Source organism: Lissotriton helveticus, chromosome 1_1 (assembly GCF_964261635.1).
Source record: "Lissotriton helveticus chromosome 1_1, aLisHel1.1, whole genome shotgun sequence".
In the NCBI taxonomy this organism is placed as follows: domain Eukaryota; kingdom Metazoa; phylum Chordata; class Amphibia; order Caudata; family Salamandridae; genus Lissotriton; species Lissotriton helveticus.
Window position 1 is genome coordinate 1,422,595,281 of NC_136057.1, and position 8,782 is coordinate 1,422,604,062.

Consider the following 8,782-nt stretch of genomic DNA (forward strand, 5'->3'; position numbering starts at 1 on the left):
TGCCGGAGTTGAAGCTCAAATTCAGTAACACATTATAATCAGCCCAAACAACTAGTGAGCACAGTCGAGGCTAGGCAGGTGTGCTTCCTCCCTATATCTACCGTCTACAATTAGATGTAATCCTTTATGGAGGTCTTTGCATCCAAGAGTTTCTCAAACCCAATCACCGTGTACTTCCTGTGACCAGGAGGCTGCTTCCTTCTCATCTGCTGCTCTGATCGGTCTCTGACCCTTTATAAACAAGAGGCATGTGAACTCGCATAGAAACCCTGCCCGTTTTGCCCCACCCCACACACACTAGGGTATGCAACGTCTTCGTACCCTTTCCTCACTATGAAGGACAGCTCACTCGAGGGACCTCGGCGCCTCTCGGTGTGGTGGCAAAGTTACAGACACACGTGGTCACTGGAGACAACTCTTCTGGCCCTTTACGCAGCTGCAGTGTAGGAAAAGCACTATACATTTACCCAACGAGCTAGCACTTACTGATTAGCCAGTAGAAAGTACTCCAGTATATATTTGTGCAAATTCGCAAGTTCGCGGATTTTCCAGCGAACTCACAGATTGTTTTGCCATTTCGCGAAATTATGCGGACCGCAAATCCGCAAAATTCACCCATACTTACTGAAAAGCATTAACTGAATGCAAACCACCCTGCCCCAATACACTAAAGCCCAGGGCGACTGACGCTGGAATCTGGGGACCACGGTTCGATCCCCGGCTCCGGCGGCAGGTAAGCCCAGCACCATGTGACTCTGGGCAATAGCTCGCTTAATCTTCCCGACGGCCCCCCAGCGCCTAGAGACCCTTACGGGTGATTGTGCGCTTTACAAATGTGGACTTTTACTTTTAAAGCCCGTCTGGGGAGGTGCTAGCACCTCCCTGGACAGGAAACCTATTGTCCAGGCCTTTCCTGCCGGAGTTTCGTCCAGCAGCAGGAGGGCAGACTCGTGTCTGTGGCAGCAGCATCCATTTTGTGATGCTGGGGCTCTGTTTAACTTTAACCAGGCATACCAGTGTGTACATGTCTTCTCCCTCTAGAAGGGTGGAATGCTACCCCCACTACCAGAACTGGTGGGGGGGGGGTAGTATTCCAAAGTGTTTGACACCAAACACGACAAGTTTTGATAAAGCCAAACCAAAGTTAGCATTAACCGCGAGGATTATACTGCACTTAAGAGTATATGGTATGGCTATATCATAGAACAGCTATAAGGAGATGGTTCCGAAAGCTGCAGAGGGGCTCAGCTCGCGCTAGGGCACCCTCTCACACAAAACCAAGCACTCTGCCTTCAGGATTGTCAAGGCCTGCCGCCTGCCATAGGAGTGACTTATAGGTTGATATGTGTCTATATGTAAAGGTAGATATAGGTATACTACATCTAAGTAAGGGGTGCTTACACCACCTTACCCAGGCTGCAAGTGCAGACCCTTGGTGCCATTTTGGAAGGCTAACCAGGGGTGGCACAATATATGTTTCAGCCCCTGGTAGGCCTCTGGGATACCTATGCCCTGGGTACCTAAGGTACCATATACAGGGACTCATAAGGGTGACCCAGTAACCAATCTGGTATGTACCTAAAGTACATGGTATCAATTTAGAGAGAGAACAGCTAGGCTGTGGTCCTGTATGTCCTGGTATGTACCTAAAGAACATGGTATCAATTTAGAGAGAGAACAGCTAGGCTGTGGTCCCGATTAGCAGGGCCACAGCCATACTAAAGTCGAAAAACCAGTGAAACACAGCAAAAAGTGGGGGTAACCATAGGAAGCAGACCCTACTCTCCTACACAACCCCCCCCCCCCCACGCAGGGACATTAAACTAACCTTGACCAGTTGAGTCTTCATGTTCTAAGTGGAAATATCTGGAGAGTCCATTTGCATTGGCATGGTTACACCCAGGTCTATGATCCACTGTATAGTCCATCCCCTGTAGGGAAATGGACCACCTGAGAAGTTTGAGATTTTCACCCTTTATCTGTTTTAGCTATAAAAGGGGCTTATGGTCTGTCTGACCAGTGAAGTGAGTTCCAAACAAGTATGGCCTCAGCTTCTTCAGAGCCCAAACCACAGCAAAGGCCTCCCTCTCTATAGCTGACCAACGTTTCTCTCTAGGGGTCAACCTTCTGCTAATAAAAGCTACTGGCTGGTCCTGACCTTCATAATTCAATTCTGATAGCACAGCCCCTACCCCCAACTTAGAAGCATCTGTTTGTACAATTAATTATTTGGCGTAGTTAGGACCTTACAGAATTGGTGCAGTGCACATGGCCTGCTTCAGGTCATCAAATGCCTTTTGACAGCTGACTATCCACTGAACTTTCTTAGGCATTCTTTTAGAAGTTAAGCCATTAAGGGGTGTCACTATGGAACCATACCCCTTGACAAATCTCCTATAGTACCCAGTCAGGACCCAGAAAGCTCTGGCCTGAGACTGGGTGGTTGGAGCAACCCAGTCCATTATGGTCTGGATTTTTCTCTGCAACGCATTTTTCAGGTGGATCAGGTGATCCTCCCAGGTGGAGCTAAAGACAGCAATATCATCACAATAAGCTGCACAGTAGTCTTCCAGGCCTGTTAGGACTGTATTCACCAACCTTTGAAATGTGGCAGGTGCATTTTTCAGACCAAAGGGCATTACCACAAATTGACAACATCCACTAGGGGTTGGAAATGCTGTTTTTGGCTTTGCAGCCTCAGCTAGTCTGATCTGCCAGTAGCCAGCTGTTAGATCAAATGTGCTCAGAAATTTGGCAGAGGCCAACTTATCTATGAGCTCATCTGCTCTGGGTATTGGATGGGCATCAGTCTTCGTGACTGCATTGAGACCTCTGTAGTCTACACAAAACCTCATCTCTCTCTTACCATCCTGGGTGTGAGGTTTGGGTACTATGACTACTGGACTAGCCCAAGGGCTATCTCAACGTTCAATCACTCTCAATTCCAACATTTTCTGGACTTCTGTCCTGATACAGTCCCTGACATGATCATGTTGCCTGTAAATCTTACTTTTAACAGGCAGACTGTCCTCAGTGTCCACTTCATGAGTGCACCAGGTAGTTTGACTTGTAGTCAGTGAAAACATATGTCTGTACTGCTGTAGAACTTGTCTGCAGTCAGTCTGTGTTGGAAAGGCGACCCCAGGGGAGAGAGAAGGTGTCTGACTGTCCGCCCCGAGACCCACCTCTCTGTATGGAATGGGCCGAGCGCCGTAGGGAGGCCTCCTTGGCGAGGCTCCTCTCCTACAATCGTGACAGCTGAGCAATCACACTACTTACAGATGGACACCACACAGGAGGAATATTCACAATAATCTTTATATAAGCAATTAAGGCAAGTCCTTTGCAGGTTAGCAGGCAAGGATCGAGGGATCCGTAAAGTCTTGGCTTCGGGGATAGGGGGTAGCGGGACAGTCTTGGCACCAACTGGTGCGTGGATAGTTCAAGGGGTCAGGCCGCGACAGCGTCAGCAGGGCCTCGAAGATGGTTCAGCTCGGTCAGGCCGCGACAGCGTCAGCAGGGCCTCGAAGATGGTTCAGTTCGGTCAGGCCGCGACAGCGTCAGCAGGGCCTCGAAGGTGGTTCAGCTTGGTCAGGCCGCGACAGCGTCAGCAGGGCCTCGAAGGTGGTTCAGCTTGGTCAGGCCGCGACAGCGTCAGCAGGGCCTCGAAGGTGGTTCAGCTTGGGCAGGCCGCGACAGCGTCAGCAGGGCCTCGAAGGTGGTTCAGCTTGGTCAGGCCGCGACAGCGTCAGCAGGGCCTCGAAGGTTCCAGGTGCAAGAGTTCGGATCAGGATCAGCCGCGACAAGGTCAGCAGGGCTTCGACTCCAAGATACAACTGAAGTCCTAATCCAGCGCTGGCCCAGATATAGGACTGGAGTCCTTTGATGTCCGGACCCTCGCGCCTGGGGTTCAGAGGGGCCGGGATGAAGGTGTCCAGACACCCAGCAGGGGGGTGGAGCCAGCGCCCAGGGAGGCTGAAGGGCGATCGATACCAGGCGTCCGGGGACGGCTGGAGGCCCCTCGAAACTCCCCTCTTCCGGGCTCCGCCAAGTGGCCACTCTACCACCTGGGAGGATCTTGGTGCCTCGATGTCGGGGCTTCGCTGAGGCCGGGGCCAGGGCTGGCTGCGGCCATGTGCTCGGGACGTGATGGGCCCAAGATGGAGTCGGGCCAGAAATGGTGGCCTGGCATGGTCGCCAGACCGGCGGTGTTGGCGAGCAGGGTCCGCCGGGGTCCCAGGGGGGAGAGCCGTGGGTTGCCAGGGGGGCTGCTCTCGTCGATGGTTCGTGTTCAGGGGGGTCGACAGCGGGTCGACGGAGGGCCGATGTCGTCCCAGGCCCGCCATGCGGGAGGGGTAGGACCACGCCACGAGGCCGAGTCCAACACACGTCCCCTCCAGCTGATGGCGGGGAGAGTCACGCATCTTCCTGGGGATTCTCCTCGTCGAGGCGAAAGAATCGGGACAGGCCGTCAGCATTGGCGTGGTCGTCGCCAGGGCGATGCTCCACCGTGAAGTCCATCCCTTGGAGGGAGATGGACCAGCGCAGCAGCTTTGGGTTTTCGCCACGCATCTGCATCAGCCACCGCAGGGGCCGGTGGTCAGTCTGGACCCGGAAGTGGGTGCCGAAGAGGTAGGGCCTGGGTTTCTTGAGGGCCCATACGACGGCGAAGGCCTCTCTTTCAATGGTGCTCCATCGCTGCTCTCTGGCCAGCAGCCGCCGGCTGATGAAGGCCACAGGATGGTCAATCCCCTCGGGGTCAATCTGGGATAGGACCGCCCCGATGCCGTGCTCCGAGGCGTCGGTCTGGACTACAAACTCCCGGCTGTAGTCAGGGGCTTGGAGCACAGGGGCGGTGCACATGGCTGTTTTCAAAGTCTCGAAGGCCACCTGACACGTGGGTGTCCATTGTACTTTTTGTGGCCGGTTCTTCGAGGTCAGTTCAGTGAGGGGCCCCACAATGCTCCCATAGTTCTTGATGAATCGCCGATAATATCCAGTGAGCCCCAGGAAGGCCCGGACGGCTGTCTGGGTGACCGGGGGCTCCCAGGCCACGATGGCGTCAATCTTGGGTTGGAGGGGAGCCACGTGGCCGCTCCCCACTTGGTGTCCCAGGTAGGTCACGGATCCTTGACCTATCTGGCACTTGCTGGCTTTCACAGTTAGTCCTGCCCGGCGGAGGGCCGTCAGGACCTCCCAGAGGTGCGTCAGGTTCTCGGCCCAGTGGAGGCTGTACACTGCAATGTCGTCTAGATAGGCGCGCTGAATTCCTCTAGCCCCGCCAGCACTTTGTTCACCAGTCTCTGGAAGGTGGCTGGGGCGTTTTTCATGCCGAAGGGCATCACCTTGAATTGGAAGTGGCCATCGGGTGTGGAGAATGCCGACCGCTCCTGGGCGCCTGGAGTGAGGCCGATCTGCCAGTACCCGGCTGTGAGGTCGAAGGTACTGAGGTACTTGGCGGGTCCCAGGCGGTCGATTAGTTCATCGGCCCGGGGGATGGGATGTGCGTCGGTTCTGGTAACAGCATTCAGTCCCCGGTAGTCGACACAAAACCTGAGTTCTGGAGGGGTGCCAGGTGCGGCGGCTTTGGGGACCAGGACCACTGGGCTGGCCCAGGGACTGTCGGAGGGTTCGACCACCCCCAGGGCCAGCATCTTGGTAACTTCTGTCTGGATGCAGGCCCGAACTCGGTCGGGAACTCGGTAGGCCCGGTGTCTCACTGGCTGGCTGTCCCCGGTGTCGACATCGTGGACACACCACTGGGTCACCCCGGGGGTGAGGGAGAACAGGTCCGTAAATCGCCCCAACAGTTCTTGGCAGTCTCGGCGTTGCGCTGGGGTCAGGTCGGAGGAGAGAGAGATTCCCTCGACGGAGCCGTCTTTCTCAGCGCACCTTAGGAGGTCGGGCAGGGGCTCGGAGTCGTCTTCGGCCCCATCGTCGGTAGCTAGCAGCAGGCTCAGTTCTGTGCGGGCAAAATGAGGCTTGAGCCGGTTGGCGTGCAGAACCCGTAGGGGGTTTCGGGGGGACTCCATGTCCACGAGATAGGTGACAGGGCTCTTGCGCTCGATCACTTTGAAGGGGCCCGACCATTTGTCCTGGAGGGCACAAGGTTCGACCGGGGACATGACCCAGACCCGCTGGCCCGGCTCGAACTCGATGGATGAAGAGTTCTGGTCATACCAGCGTTTCATGTCCTCCTGACTGGCCTCAAGATTGGCCTCGGCAAGGGCCCGGAACTTCCGAGTCTGGCTTCGGAGGGTCAGGAGGTACCGGTAGACATCCGGCGGTGCGTCTTGGACTGTAGTTTCCCAGCCTTCTTTGACCAGGCTGAGGGGCCCTCGGACAGGGTGCCCGTACAAGAGTTCAAAGGGGCTGAAGCCCAGGGATTTCTGTGGTACCTCCCGATAGGCGAACAAGAGGCAGGGCAGCAGGACGTCCCATTTGCGGCGGAGGGGCTCTTCTAGGCCCTGGATCATCCCCTTGAGTGTCCGGTTAAACCGCTCCACAAGTCCATTCCCTTGGGGGTGATACGGGGTGGTGAATTTATACGTGACCCCGCACTGTTGCCACAGGGACCGCATATACTTTGATATAAAGTTTGTGCCCCGATCGCTCACGACTTCTCGGGGGAACCCCACTCTGGAGAAGATCTCCATCAGTGCTCGGCCCACCACGGGAGCCGTTATGGTTCGTAGGGGGATGGCTTTGGGATAGCGGGTGGCATGGTCCACCAGGACGAGGATGAAGCGATGCCCTTGCGAGGTTCGGGGGTCCAGGGGCCCCACGATGTCTATCCCCACTCGTTCGAAGGGAGTGGTCACTACTGGAAAGGGTTGGAGTGGGGCCTTCACCTTCCCTCCGCTCTTTCCGCTGGCTTGGCATGTCGGGCAGGTGCGGCAGTGGTTATGCACATCGTTGCGCATCTTCGGCCAGTAGAAATGGGTCACCAGGCGGCTGTAAGTTTTGTCCTGCCCCAGGTGCCCGGCGAGGGGCACATCGTGTGCCAGGTTCAAACGGAAGTCTCTGAATCGTAGGGGGACCACCAACACTCGGCTGGCCCCTAGCTCTGCAATTTTCTGTTCACTGTATAGGAGGCCGTGGTCCCAGTAGACCCAGTGGGAACCCGAGGTGTCCCCGGCAGCTTGGGCGGTGGCTTGCTGTCGGGTCCCCTCGAGGGAGGGGCAGGCCTTTTGTTCCTGCCGGAATTGTTCTCGGGTGGGACCACCCTCTTGGCGCCATTGGGCTAGTTCGGGGATGTCGCTGAGTTCGGCGCTGCCTTCTTGGTCATGCTCCGATGGCTCGGGCTCGGGGTCGGATTCTTCATTGACTGCGGGTGGTGGGGGCGCGGGCCACTCTGGCTCTTCAGTCGGGGTGGCCTCGGGTGCCGCCAGGGCCCGGGCAGTCATGGATCGGGTCGTCGCGCAGACCCACTCTGGTAGTCCCATCATTCCTAGATGCTCTCTCCGTTCGACTTGGGCCCAGGGAGAGCTCTCGAGGTCGTTTCCAAGGAGGCAGTCCACGGGGGCGTCGTCCCGGACGGTCACTTTGAGGGTGCCCGACACCCCCCCCCCACTCGAAGGGGATTCGGGCCATCTGACACAGAGTTTCGGAGTTGTCGGCGGCCCTCACGGGGCATCGCACGTTTGGTATGATCTGTTCTGGGGTCACCAAGTGGCAGCGGACGGCCGTCACACTGGCTCTCGTGTCTCGGAGGGCTTCGGTCCGTCGTCCATTGATGTGGACCCACTGACGGTACTTTTGGGTGTTCCTCGGTAGCGGGGCCTGGGGGACCATGTCTCTTTCGCCCAGGCAGGCTAGGGCCATGGCGGCCGGTTCATACTCGGTCTGATCTTCGTTGTAGACCTCTTCGTCTTCTTCTCCCCCTTCCCCCAGGGCCGCCGCAGCGAACTGGCGGGTCGGAGGCCCGGTGGTGCCGGGGCGCTGGTTATGTAAATGTAAATGTAAATGTAAATGTACAGGAATTTATATAGCGCAAATCACCGAGCGGTTTCTAAGCGCTTGCTTAGGGAACCCGTCCTGGTATTCCCCTGTGAGATAACCCCAGCAGGGTATCCACAAGGTGAAAGCCAGGCATCCCGCCGCGAGGGGCCGTTGTGGAGATTAAGCAAGCTATTGCCCAGAGTCGCAGAGTGTGAACCCGTGAATCGAGTAGGCACCGGAGCGAGAATTGTCGAGTCCATGGACATTTTAGGACTCAAGACCCCGCCGAGCTGGGAATTGAACCCTGGTCCCAGGCTGACCTCTGCTTCCAGGTCTGCCTCCTCTAACCAGTGAGCCACACTTCTCCACTCCGTTCATGGGGCAGAGGGGGTCACTGGCATAGTGACCGGTCCGCTGGCATCTGTGGCAAGTAATGTTCGGGTGGGGCCCCGGCCGCGCTGGTGGGGGCCCTCTTCTGGTCAGGGATGACGAAGTGTGCTTCTCGGTGGACCCCCGAGGCGGACTCCGGCCCGGGGCCGACGGGAAGTCTCGGCTCCTGTTCTGGCCTCCTCCGCCGCCACGCTGGCGGGGGTGCCTCTGGCCGTTCCGTCCTGTTTCTCCTATCGGGGTCCGGGAGACCCGGGTGCTCACCCATCGATCCGCCTCGACGACGAGTTTTCGGGGCTCGGTCAGCTTACTGTCGAGGAGATGCTGCCTGAGCTCGACAAAGCAGTTGTTGGAGAGGTGCTCCCAAACGATGAGGTCGAACAGCTGCTCGTAGGTGGACACTTTGCTGCCCTTTATCCATCCTTCCAGGGCCCGGCTATAAAGGTTTACGTAC